The following is a 12,757-nucleotide window of genomic DNA, read 5'->3' on the forward strand; positions in this document are numbered from 1 at the left end:
CCTAGGTTGTATTATCATAAATTATGATTAGAGGAATCAAAATCAAATGAGGGACTTCCCTGGAGGTCCAGTGGTTAAGACTCTGCACTTCCACTGTGGGGGGCACAGGTTTGATCCTGGTCGGGGAACTAAGATCCGATGTGCCATGCGGCGTGGCCGAAAAAAAAAAAAGAAATGTTGGTTTAAAAAAAATCAAATGAAATTTTACTGGATTGAGTGTTTTCTTTGTCTGCAGAGGGTGCTGTGATATCCAACTTTTACTCTATAGTTTTTTAATTGTATTTTCTTGAATATATTTGAAAAAATACCATCAAGAAGATTGACGTTTTCCCCAAAGCCTGCCACAGGCTGTTATAATCTTAGTGTGTAAGACGGAAGCCCTCTTTTCACTATTTCTTTTTTTTCTATGTTTAAAATTATAGAAGTAATATGTATTCATTGTTAACAAAAATCAGATAATATAAAGAAGTGTATAAAAGGTGAGCATTCTCATTTACACATACACACCAATCTTCTTCTTTCCCAAGAGCTAATCAATATCAGCTTGGTGTATATCCTTCCGTATATTTGCATGTGTGTGTATATATACATTTATACACCTACACACATATGTAAATATGTAAATGTACATACATAGCTATTAACTTAAAACTACAGTGAAATTAATATTATTAGTCTAATTGACTTTTTTTAACTCAGGAGTTGTAAGGTCTTTAAAGTATAAAAATATTCAAACACTCAAAATGTATCTAGTAGACATTTAATAAGGATGAAAACATTTGAAGTGTAGTTATCTTTATGTGTGTTTTCATACTCACTAAACATATTTTATTTTATGAAAAATACTGTCCTATTTTAAGCAAACTCTTATGGCTAAGAGATATATTTTTTATTACAGAATTAGGATTTTTCCAGACGCTTAGCACCTAAGTAATATTTGTATATATGTTGTGGAAAATGCTGCTTGAAGGAATGATAGAGGCTGAGAGAGTTTGAAATATTTATCCTATGACTTGCTGAACCATAAAAATGCAACAAAATGCACTGAGGTAAGACCTTCTTAAGATGCTACTCTGATGGCTCAGGAAGCATCCCAATATCTCAGCAATTTAATATAAGAGTGATCATGATGGGGTGGATATGTGTAGCCAGATCTGTTTTCATAATGTTGTATATATCAGTATTGCAATAACTTACCATGCCAACAAGACACAGGTTTACACTCACATTCCGCTTTCTCTTCTGTTTTACTCTATATTTTTGAAAACTGTCCATATTGATCTAGCTTCAGTCGATAATACAGATATTTCATAATTAATTCTAATTTAGCCTCACTGATGAGAGATATTTCATAATTAATTTTAATTTAGCCTCACTGATGTGCACTTAGGGCATATCAACCGTATAATGCTACAATAAAAATCCTTATACACATATGTTGTGGTCATGTATGACACCCTTTTCAAGATAGCTTTCTTTTTTTTTTTTTTTTAATTAATTAATTTATTTATTTTTGGCTGTGTTGGGTCTTCGTTTCTGTGCGAGGGCTTTCTCTAGTTGCGGAAAGCAGGGGCCACTCTTCATTGCAGTGCGCGGGCCTCTCACTCTCGCGGCCTCTCATTGCGGAGCACAGGCTCCAGACGCGCAGGCTCAGTAGCTGTGGCTCACGGGCTTAGTTGCTCCGCGACATGTGGGATCTTCCCAGACCAGGGCTCGAACCCGTGTCCCCTGCATTGGCAGGCAGATTCTCAACCACTGCGCCACCAGGGAAGCCCCAGGATAGCTTTCTTGAAGCAAAATCACTGAATCAAAGGGTATGAACATTTTAAATATTGATAGACACTGCTAAATTGCCTTCTCACCGATAACATATAAGCATTTCCATTTCAGCCATTTCCAACCACACTGGATACTATCAGCCTTTTAGTTTTTGCCAGGCAAGTTTAAGTATGAATAAGGGCAAGGTAATGTTTTATGGAGAGAAATCCAATAGTAAGAGGTACTGGGTAAGAGTGTCGGCACAACCAGTAACAACCAAATGCCTGTCCTCCAGGGGCTCCTGCCTAGTTGCAGAGACCAACAGATAAAAGAATAACAATGCAAGGTGATAACTGAGAGAGGAGAAGGACATTAAAAATGTCAAGAGAAACAGATAAGCACCAAATCTGCCCGCAGGGCTTGGGAAAGGTTTTCCTTCATGAGAAAATAATATTTGCTCTGATGCTTGAAGGATGAGGAGAAACTCACTATTAAGGAAAGTGGGAAAGGGCATTCCAGGCAGGGAAGCAGCGTGGAGAAAGGCATATGGAGGTGTGAGTATGATTGGCAGTGGTGCAAGGTGGGAGTGAAGGGAAAGATGTGGGCAATTGGCTGTCAGGTCAGTCAGACCCTACCTACCAAGAAGGGTTTCCAGAGAGGGGTCATGTAATCAGACCTATTTCTTAGAAAGATATTCTGGATGCCTTGTAGAGAATGAATTGAGACCAAAAGTATATGTTACAGCTGGGAAAGAGAGGTTGAAGTCACTGCAGACATTTCCCTGAAAATATCTCAAAACAAAACAGAAATTGTGGTTTGACCACACAGAGTACTCTGTGTGGTTTGGGTCATGATACCTTTATTCAACAAGCGTGTATTGAAACTGTATCATGAGTTCAGCAGGGCTAGATGCTGAAAAGACTCAAAAAGCCAATGAAATAGCCACTGTTTTTTCAACACCTACAATACACCAGGCACTTTTTATACTTTGTCTAATCTTTACATTTGTCTTGCAGTATCACAAATGAGAAAATTGCGGTTGTTAAAGAAGCAGAGGGACTTCCCTGGTGGCGCAGTGGTTAAGAATCCACCTGCCAATGCAAGGGACACGGGTTCGAGCCCTGGTCCGGGAAGATCCCACATGCCGCAGAGCAACTAAGCCCGTGCGCCAGAGCTACTGAGCCTGCACTCTATAGCCCATGCACCACAACTGCTGAAGCCCGCATGTCACAGCTACTGAAGCCCACACGCCTAGAGCCTGTGCTCCGCAACAAGAGAAGCCACCACAATGAGAAGCCCGTACACCGCAACGAAGAGCAGCCCCTGCTCGCCGCAACTAGAGAGAGCCCGCACGCAGCAACGAAGACCCAACGCAGCCAAAAATAAATAAATCAATTTATTAAAAAACAAAACGAAACAGAAACAGAACAAGACGCCAGAACTGGTTCACTCCAAGCCCCACTCTTGTTCACGGACTCAGTCTCTCTGATTCTCCTCTACCTTCTTCCCTCCCTCTCTTCCTTCCTTCCTTCCTCCCTCCCTCCCTCCCTTCCTTCCCTTCCTCCTTCCCTTCCTTCCTTTCTTCCTCTCTACCTCCCTCCCTTCCATCTTCCCTCCTCTTTTAATATTTATCTTCAGCTAAGTTATACAGGTGAATAATTCTAAAAGTCACATATTTACACAAAATTCTATATCATTCTATATAAATCAGAGTTAAGCTTATTTGTTAGTAACAGAGACTGGATGTAAGTACTTTAAGTAAGGTAGAAATTTATGTTTTTCTTTCATGTACAAGAAATTCGGAGGAAAGCAGTCCAGGACTGAGTTGATGGTTTCACACTCGTCGGGAAAACAGCCTCCTCCTGACTGTTTGCCCTGAGCTTTTGTTTTCATCCTCAAGTTTTTTGATCTCCATCCTTTGTGCCTACTTTCCATCTTCCAGTTTTCCTCAAGGTCCACAGTAACTGAGGGAGCTCCAGACATCACATCAAGTATGAGGCAAAGGAAGTAGGAGAAAAAAGGGTGTTCAGCAAAAAAACCCAGACCAAACCAAACCAAACCAACAAACTAAAACAAACAACAATAAAAACCCCATGTCAATTGTCTGTTTTCTCTTTAAGGAGATTTTCCTGAAGCTGAAAACTGCAATCTTTTAGCTGAGTACGTTGTTGCCCACTTTAAAGAAAAGGTTGCTAAGGAAAAAAAAATCAGAATGTATATTGAGTCAGGAATTTGGATTTTCTCTGATAGCTTCCACACGCGTGCTCGCTCTCTCTCTCTCTCTCTCTCTCTCTCTTTCCCTCCCAGGTAGCAATTACTTAACTTGATCCACAATACCCACAATTCCTGCTCCGAAAAGCCAAATATTTTCAACACTTGTAGTTATTTCTTGTGGAGATTCACCACTATATTTTTAAATAACATGCCAATGTTTCTTAATTTTTCAGTTTTAAGTAGTATCTATTGTGTATTAATGAAAAATAAGGTCTTTTACTCCTCACCTACAGTATACACACAGAATCTCAAAATGGTTACATTATTTTTCTCTAATGTTGTTTACAGAATTATGATTATAGAAACATAGAGCCAAGTAATGTGTTATGTTTACATTTCCTTCTCATGGCAACTGTTTCAGCTATATGTTGCTGCATAAGTAACCAGCTCCAAATTTAGTTTCTTAAAACAATAATTTGTTTTGCTCACTAGTTTGCAGTTTGGACAGAGTTTGGTAGGAAAGGCTTGTCTCCACTCATATTTAGCTGGCATGGTCCACCTTCAAGATAGCTCACACAGATGTCAGGTTGGTACTGGCTGTCAGGTGTAGACTTTGGAACCTCTCCATAGGCTGCTTGGGCTTCCTCATGGCATGGTGGCTGGATTCCAAGGCAAATGTCTCAAGTAAACAAGGTAGAAATGCAATCAGGATCTAGCCTCAGAAGTCACACAGCATGACTTATGCTGTATTCTGTTGGTCAAATAAGTCACAGCAGGTCATGAGATTCAAGGGGACTGGGCATACCCTCCTCTTGATGGGGAAGTGGCAAGATTCTAGAAGAGCATCTGGGATGGGAAATATTACTGTGGTCATCTTTGGAGAATATAATATGTTGCGTCTCAGTCCATTTGGGCTGCTATAACAAACTGCCATAGATTGCGTGGCTTATATACAACAGAAATTTATTTCACACCGTTCTGGAGATAGGTAAGTCCAAGATCAAGATCTGGTGAGGACCCATGAGGCTTGTGGGATCTTAGTTCCCCAACCAGGGGTTGAACCTGGGCCCTGGACCCCCAGGGAATTCCCTGGGCCTCTTTTTTTTAACATCTTTATTGAAGTATAATTGCTTTACAGTGTTGTGTTAGTTTCCGCTGTATAACAAAGTGAATCAGCTATATGCATACGTGTATCCCCATATCCCCTCTTGGGTCTCCCTCCCACCCTCCCTATCCCACCCCTCTAGGTGGCCGCAAAGCACTGAGCTGATCTCCCTGTGCTATGCGGCTGCTTCCCACTAGCTAGCTATTTTACATTTGGTAGTGTGTGTATGTCAATGCTATTCTCTCACTTCGTCCCAGCTTACCCTTCCCCCTCCCCGTGTCCTTCATGAAGTCCATTCTCTACGCCTGGCCTCTTTTATAAAAGTACTAATCCCATATGAGCGTTCTGCTCTCATGACCTAATCACTTCCCCAAAGCCCCATCTCTAAATACCCTTACATGGAGGGTTAGGTTTCAAGATACGAATGTGGGGAGGATATAAACATTCAGTTTATAACATGCTGCAATAATTTTTTGTTTTCCTGGAGCTTTTCATTTGATATCAATAGTTTTTCTTATCACGCTCACAAATTCATTCCATTAACAGTGAAGCTGTTAATGTCTTCTCAGTATGTTCAAACACCTGGGGTAATTTCTTCCTCCTACTCTTTCTGAGGCATTTGTGCTGGAGCCTTTGGTCCTCTTCTCCAAGCTAGACTGGTTGCTCTTTTTTTTTTTTCTTTTTTTGGCCGTGCTGCACAGCTTGTGGGATCTTAGTTCCCCAACCAGGGATCAAACCCGGCCCCTCGGCAGTGAAAGCGTGGAGTCCTAACCACTGGACCGCCAGGGAATTCCTTAGACTGGTTGCTCTGTATGCCTGCTGCACAGCTATTGTTCCAAGTTCTCTCTTCCCCATCATTCTGGGAATTCTGTTCACTTATTTGTGCATTGAACCCCTTGTTTTCTGGATCCAATGCTCCTGTTTTTGCTTTATTCTCTTGTTTTGGTGAAGTACATCATTCAGAAGTCTCCTGAGACGGGGTGTATAGTGGGATGAATGGTGGTCCCCCAAAGCTTATGTCTCCATCCTAAGCCTCAGAATCTGTGACTATTTCCTAATTTGGAAAAAGGGTCTTTGCAGATGTAATTAAGTTACAGATCTCGAGATTATCCTCGATTATCTAGGTTGTTCCTAAATCCAATGAGAAGTGTTCTTCTGAAAGACAGAAGAGGAGAAGATGCAGAAACAGAGAAGAGGGGCTTGTGAAGATGGAGGAAGAGATTGGAGTGATACAGTCACAAAGAATGACTGGGGCCGCCAGAAGCTGGAAGAGACAAGGAAGGATTCTGCTTTAGAGCCTCCAGAGGGAGTATAGCCCTGCTGATACCTCAATTTCACACTTCTGGCTTCCAGAACTGCAAGAGAATACATTTGTGTTCTTTTAAGCCACCAGGTTTGTGGTAATTTGTTATGGCAGCCTTAGGAAACTAACACAGGGCACATAGGCATAAACAACGTTTTTGAAAACTGTTAATTATGCATGCATTCTTGATTTATTGTTTGGCTGGGTATGGAATTCTAGTTGCAAAATAACGATTTTTTATATTTATCTTTCCTGATACATTAAGTTAGCATTCTTCTCTAATTAAGAGCTTTCTCTGTCCCCTCTTTGTGTATTTTCTATTTTACTATCAGTTAGACTATTCAATGTGTATCATCAGTTCCTATCATTATTCAATATGATGCTCAAATTGCCCCCAGTTTTAACCAGTGAGAATCCCTTCAAGTTGGCTTTTGTGTCTTTTTGCTATGTTCCCATAAGTCATTTAGCACAAAGCCCATCACGTCTTTTCTCTCTGTCCCACCTCTGGAACCAGCCATTTCTCTAAGAACTAGACCATTTACTGGGGAATAGTATTTGGAAACTAAGATCTGAGTCTCATCATGACATTCTCCTTTCTTACCTTTCATATATGACTTATTTTTTTAATCTCTCTGGAATCTTTTAGGAATTTCTCCCTGGCCCCATCCAGTGTTCTGAAATTTCATGATAATGTGCCTTGGGTTTGTTTTTCCATTTCTTATAGCTTTCTCAATCTAAAGACTCAGCCTTCAGTTCTAAAAAATGGCCTTCAGTTATTTCTTGGTGATTTTCTCCCCTCCATTTTCCCTATTTTTCTTTCTAGAACTCCTATTATTTGGATGTTGGGTTTTCCAGATAGATCTTTTTCCTCTTCTGGCCACGTCTTCAAATATAATACATTATTATATACTGATTGCATATAACAAGCCTCAAGGTAATAGCAGCTTTATGGTTGGTGAGACTCTAAGCCATATAATGTAGGGGACTTGGAGACAGCCTGTGTCTCCCTGAAGCAATGGTGGTATGTGAGAGATATGGTGTAATGGAAAAAGCAGTGGATTGAAAGGCAGACAGATGTATTCTACCCTCAGTTCTGCCACTTACTAGTTTAAGGATTGTGGTAGATTGTCTACAGAGGTGGTTGCCAACAACTCCTTCCACTCATGTAAACACATGTCTCTCCCTTTATGAAGAGGTGGAATCTATTTCCCCTTCCCTTGAATCTGGGTTATATGACTTCCCTTAATCAATGGGATGCAGCGGAAGTGGCACTGTTCCACTTCTGGGCCCAGCAGCTTCCACTTTCACTCTTGAAGATCAGTAACTACCCTGCTGGAGGCAGGCCCTTGTGGATCTTCCAGCCTCATTTGAGTCTCCCTAGACAACTCTAAATAGACCAGAGATGAGTTGACTCCATGAACTCTGCCCTATGTGGAATCATGAACAACTACATCGGTTGTTGTTTTAAGTTTCTAAGATTTGGAGGTGGTTTATTTCCTAGTAATAGGTCACTGAAACAGAAGTTAGTATGTGGATGTGGAGTGTTGCTATAACAAAAACCTAAAATATATGACATTGACTTTACTTCCAGACAGTAACCGGAGAGAAGACTGTGAGTGGAGGTTGGAAAAGCGGTAAGGAAATTGCTACAGAAGGCTGGGGAAAAGGCAACCCAGGTTATGTATTGGCAGAATGTTTAACATTACTGTTGCCTGTGGTAACATGAGTGATAAGAAAATGTGCCTAATGAACTTGTGAATCTAGTCAAGGAGATTTCCGGGCAGAATGCTGAAAATGCCAGTGGTCTTTTTTAGCCACTTATGATAAAGTACAAGAAGAAAAAAAATGCACTAAATAAAGATGTTTGGTTTTCAAGCAGAATTCTAGCCAATGAAAGATTTGCAAAGTAAGAAACGGCCTCAGAATAAAGATCCAATCACATGTGGCTGCAAAACTTTTTTTAAAATAATTAATTAATTAATTAATTTATGGCTGTGTTGGGTCTTCGTTTCTGTGCGAGGGCTTTCTCTAGTTGTGGCAAGCGGGGGCCACTCTTCATCGCGGTGTGCGGGCCTCTCACTATCGCAGCCTCTCTTGTTGCGGAGCACAGGCTCCAGACGCGCAGGCTCAGCAATTGTGGCTCAGGGGCCTAGTCACTCTGCAGCATGTGGGATCTTCCCAGACCAGGGCTCGAACCCGTGTCCTCTGCATTGGCAGGCAGATTCTCAACCACTGCGCCACCAGGGAAGCCCCCAAAACTTTTTTTTATTTTTAAAATTCCAGAAAGGAGATTAACCAAGATGGCGGAGTAGAAGGACGTGCTGTCACTCCCTCTTGCGAGAGCACCAGAATCACAACTGACTGCTGGACCATCATTGACAGGAAGACCCTGGACTTCACCAAGGAGGATACCCCACGTCCAAGGACAGAGGAGAAGCCACAGTGAGACGGTAGGAGGGGCGCAAGCAGAGTAAAATCAAACCCCGTAACTGCTGGGTGGGTGACTCACAGACTGGCGAACACTTATACCACAGAAGTCCACCCACTGGAGTAAAGGTTCTGAGCCCCACGTCAGGCTTCCCAACCTGGGGGTCAGGCAACGGGAGGAGGAATTCCTAGAGAATCAGACTTTGAAGCCTAGTGGGAATTGGATTGCAGGACTTTGACGGGACTGGGGGAAACAGAGATCCCACTCTTGGAGGGCACACACAGGGTAATGTGTGCATCAGGACCCAGGGGAAGGAGCAGTGAGCCTGGGGGAGACTGAACCAGACCTACCTGCTGGTGTTGGGGGGTCTCCTGCAGAGGCTAGTGGTGGCTCTGTTTCACCGTGGGGATAGGGACACTGGCAGCAGAGGTTCTGGGAAGTTCTCCTTGGCGTGAGCCCTCCCAGAGTCTGCCATTGACCCCACCAAGGAGCACGGGTAGGCTCCAGTGTTGGGTTGCCTCAGGCAAAACAGCCAACAGGGAGGGAACCCAGCCCCACCCATCAACAGTCAAGTGGATTAAGGTTTTACTGAGCTCTGACCGCCACAGCAACAGGGAGGGAACCCAGCCCCACCCATCAACAGTCAAGTGGATTAAGGTTTTACTGAGCTCTGACCGCCACAGCAACAGTCAGCTCTACCCACCACCAGAGCCTCCCATCAAGCCTCTTAGATAGCCTCAACCACCAGAGGGCAGACAACAGAAGCAAGAAAAACTATAATCCTGCAGCCTGTGGACCAAAAACCACAGTTACAGAAAGATAGAGAAGATGAAAAGGCAGAGGGCTATGTACCAGATGAAGGAACAAGAAAAATCCCCAGAAAAACAACTAAATGAAGTGGAGATAGGCAACCTTCCAGAAAAAGAATTCAGAATAATGATAGTGAAGATGATCCAGGACCTCGGAATAAGAATGGAGGCAAAGATTGAGAAGATGCAAGAAATGATTAACAAAGACCTAGAAGAATTAAAGAACAAACAAACAGAGATGACCAATACAATAACTGAAATGAAAACTACACTAGAAGGAATCAATAGCAGAATAACTGAGGCAGAAGAACGGATAAGTGACCTGGAAGACAGAATGATGGAATTCACTGCTGCGGAACAGACTAAAGAAAAAAGAATGAAAAGAAATGAAGACAGCCTAAGAGACCTCTGGGATAACATTAAACGCAACAACATTCGCATTATAGGGGTCCCAGAAGGAGAAGAGAGAGAGAAAGGACCAGAGAAAATATTTGAAGAGATTATAGTCGAAAACTTCCCTAACATGGGAAAGGAAATAGCCACCCAAGTCCAGGAAGCGCAGAGAGTCCCATACAGGATAAACCCAAGGAGAAACACGCCGAGACACATAGTAATCAAAGTGGCAAAAATTAAAGACAAAGAAAAGTTATTGAAAGCAGCAAGGGAAAAACGACAAATAACATACAAGGGAACTCCCATAAGGTTAACAGCTGATTTCTCAGCAGAAACTCTGCAAGCCAGAAGGGAGTGGCATGATATACTTAAAGTGATGAAAGGGAAGAACCTACAACCAAGATTACTCTACCCGGCAAGGATCTCATTTAGATTTGATGGAGAAATCAAAAGCTTTACAGACAAGCAAAAGCTAAGAGAATTCAGCACCACCAAACCAGCTCTACAACAAATGCTAAAGGAACTTCTCTAAGTGGGAAACACAAGAGAAGAAAAGGACCTACAAAAACAAACACAAAACAATTAAGAAAATGGTCATAGGAACATACATATCGATAATTACCTTAAACGTGAATGGATTAAATGCCCCAACCAAAAGACATAGACTGGCTGAATGGATACAAAAACAAGACCCATATATATGCTGTCTACAAGAGACCCACTTTAGACCTAGGGACACATACAGACTGAAAGTGAGGGGATGGAAAAAGATATTCCATGCAAATGGAAATCAAAAGAAAGCTGGAGTAGCTATACTCATATCAGATAAAATAGACTTTAAATTAAAGAATGTTACAAGAGACAAGGAAGGACACTACATAATGATCCAGGGATCAATCCAAGAAGAAGATATAACAATTATAAATATATATGCACCCAACATAGGAGCACCTCAATACATAAGGCAACTGCTAACAGCTATAAAAGAGGAAATCGACAGTAACACAATAATAGTGGGGGACTTTAACACCTCACTTACACCAATGGACAGATCATCCAAAATGAAAATAAATAAGGAAACAGAAGCTTTAAATGACACAATAGACCAGATAGATTTAATTGATATATATCGGACATTCCATCCAAAAACAGCAGATTACACGTTCTTCTCAAGTGCGCACGGAACATTCTCCAAGATAGATCACATCTTGGGTCACAAATCAAGCCTCAGTAAATTTAAGAAAATTGAAATCATATCAAGCATCTTTTCTGACCACAACGCTATGAGATTAGAAATGAATTACAGGGAAAAAAACGTAAAAAGGACAAACACATGGAGGCTAAACAATACGTTACTAAATAACCAAGAGATCACTGAAGAAATCAAAGAGGAAATCAAAAAATACCTAGAGACAAATGACAATGAAAACACGACGACCCAAAACTTATGGGATGCAGCAAAAGCAGTTCTAAGAGGGAAGTTTATAGCTATACAAGCCTACCTAAAGAAACAAGAAAAAGCTCAAGTAAACAATCTAACCTTACACTTAAAGAAACTAGAGAAAGAAGAACAAACAAAACCCAAAGTTAGCAGAAGGAAAGAAATCATAAAGATCAGAGCAGAAATAAATGAAATAGAAACAAAGAAAACAATAGCAAAGATCAATAAAACTAAAAGTTGGTTCTTTGAGAAGATAAACAAAATTGATAAACCATTAGCCAGACTCATCAAGAAAAAGAGGGAGAGGACTCAAATCAATAAAATCAGAAATGAAAAAGGAGAAGTTACAACAGACACTGCAGAAATACAAAGCATCCTAAGAGACTACTACAAGCAACTTTATGCCAATAAAATGGACAACCTGGAAGAAATGGACAAATTCTTAGAAAGGTATAACCTTCCAAGACTGAACCAGGAAGAAATAGAAAATATGAACAGACCAATCACAAGTAATGAAATTGAAACTGTGATTAAAAATCTTCCAACAAACAAAAGTCCAGGACCAGATGGCTTCACAGGTGAATTCTATCAAACATTTAGAGAAGAGCTAACACCCATCCTTCTCAAACTCTTCCAAAAAATTGCAGAGGAAGGAACACTCCCAAACTCATTCTATGAGGCCACCATCACCCTGATACCAAAACCAGACAAAGACACTACAAAAAAAGAAAATTACAGACCAATATCACTGATGAATATAGATGCAAAAATCCTCAACAAAATACTAGCAAACAGAATCCAACAACACATTAAAAGGATCATACACCACGATCAAGTGGGATTTATCCCAGGGATGCAAGGATTCTTCAATATACGCAAATCAATCAATGTGATACACCATATTAACAAATTGAAGAATAAAAACCATATGATCATCTCAATAGATGCAGAAAAAGCTTTTGACAAAATTCAACACCCATTTCTGATAAAAACTCTCCAGAAAGTGGGCATAGAGGGAACCTACCTCAACATAATAAAGGCCATATATGACAAACCCACAGCAAACATCATTCTCAATGGTGAAAAACTGAAAGCATTTCCTCTAAGATCAGGAACGAGACAAGGATGTCCACTCTCACCACTATTATTCAACATAGTTTTGGAAGTCCTAGCCACGGCAATCAGAGAAGAAAAAGAAATAAAAGGAATACAAATTGGAAAAGAAGAAGTAAAACTGTCACTGTTTGCGGATGACATGATACTATACATAGAGAATCCTAAAACTGCCACCAGAAAACTGCTAGAG

General features: G+C 41.0%; 1 protein-coding gene across 4 annotated transcripts in view; it reads left to right on the forward strand.

The window, feature by feature from the left end:
* ICE2 (interactor of little elongation complex ELL subunit 2) overlaps positions 1 to 9,506 on the forward strand; it is a 91,045-nt gene extending 81,539 nt beyond the window's left edge. For all 4 annotated transcript variants that reach the window (XM_059913140.1, XM_059913142.1, XM_059913144.1 and 1 more), the window contains 4 exons: positions 899 to 1,049; positions 2,775 to 6,470; positions 7,972 to 8,014; positions 8,664 to 9,506. The gene's annotated coding sequence lies outside the window, so the exon portion shown is untranslated. The remainder of the gene's footprint in view (positions 1 to 898; positions 1,050 to 2,774; positions 6,471 to 7,971; positions 8,015 to 8,663) is intronic.
* Positions 9,507 to 12,757: the final 3,251 nt, after the last annotated feature.

This window comes from Balaenoptera ricei, chromosome 2, assembly GCF_028023285.1.
Source record: "Balaenoptera ricei isolate mBalRic1 chromosome 2, mBalRic1.hap2, whole genome shotgun sequence".
Lineage (NCBI taxonomy): Eukaryota > Metazoa > Chordata > Mammalia > Artiodactyla > Balaenopteridae > Balaenoptera > Balaenoptera ricei.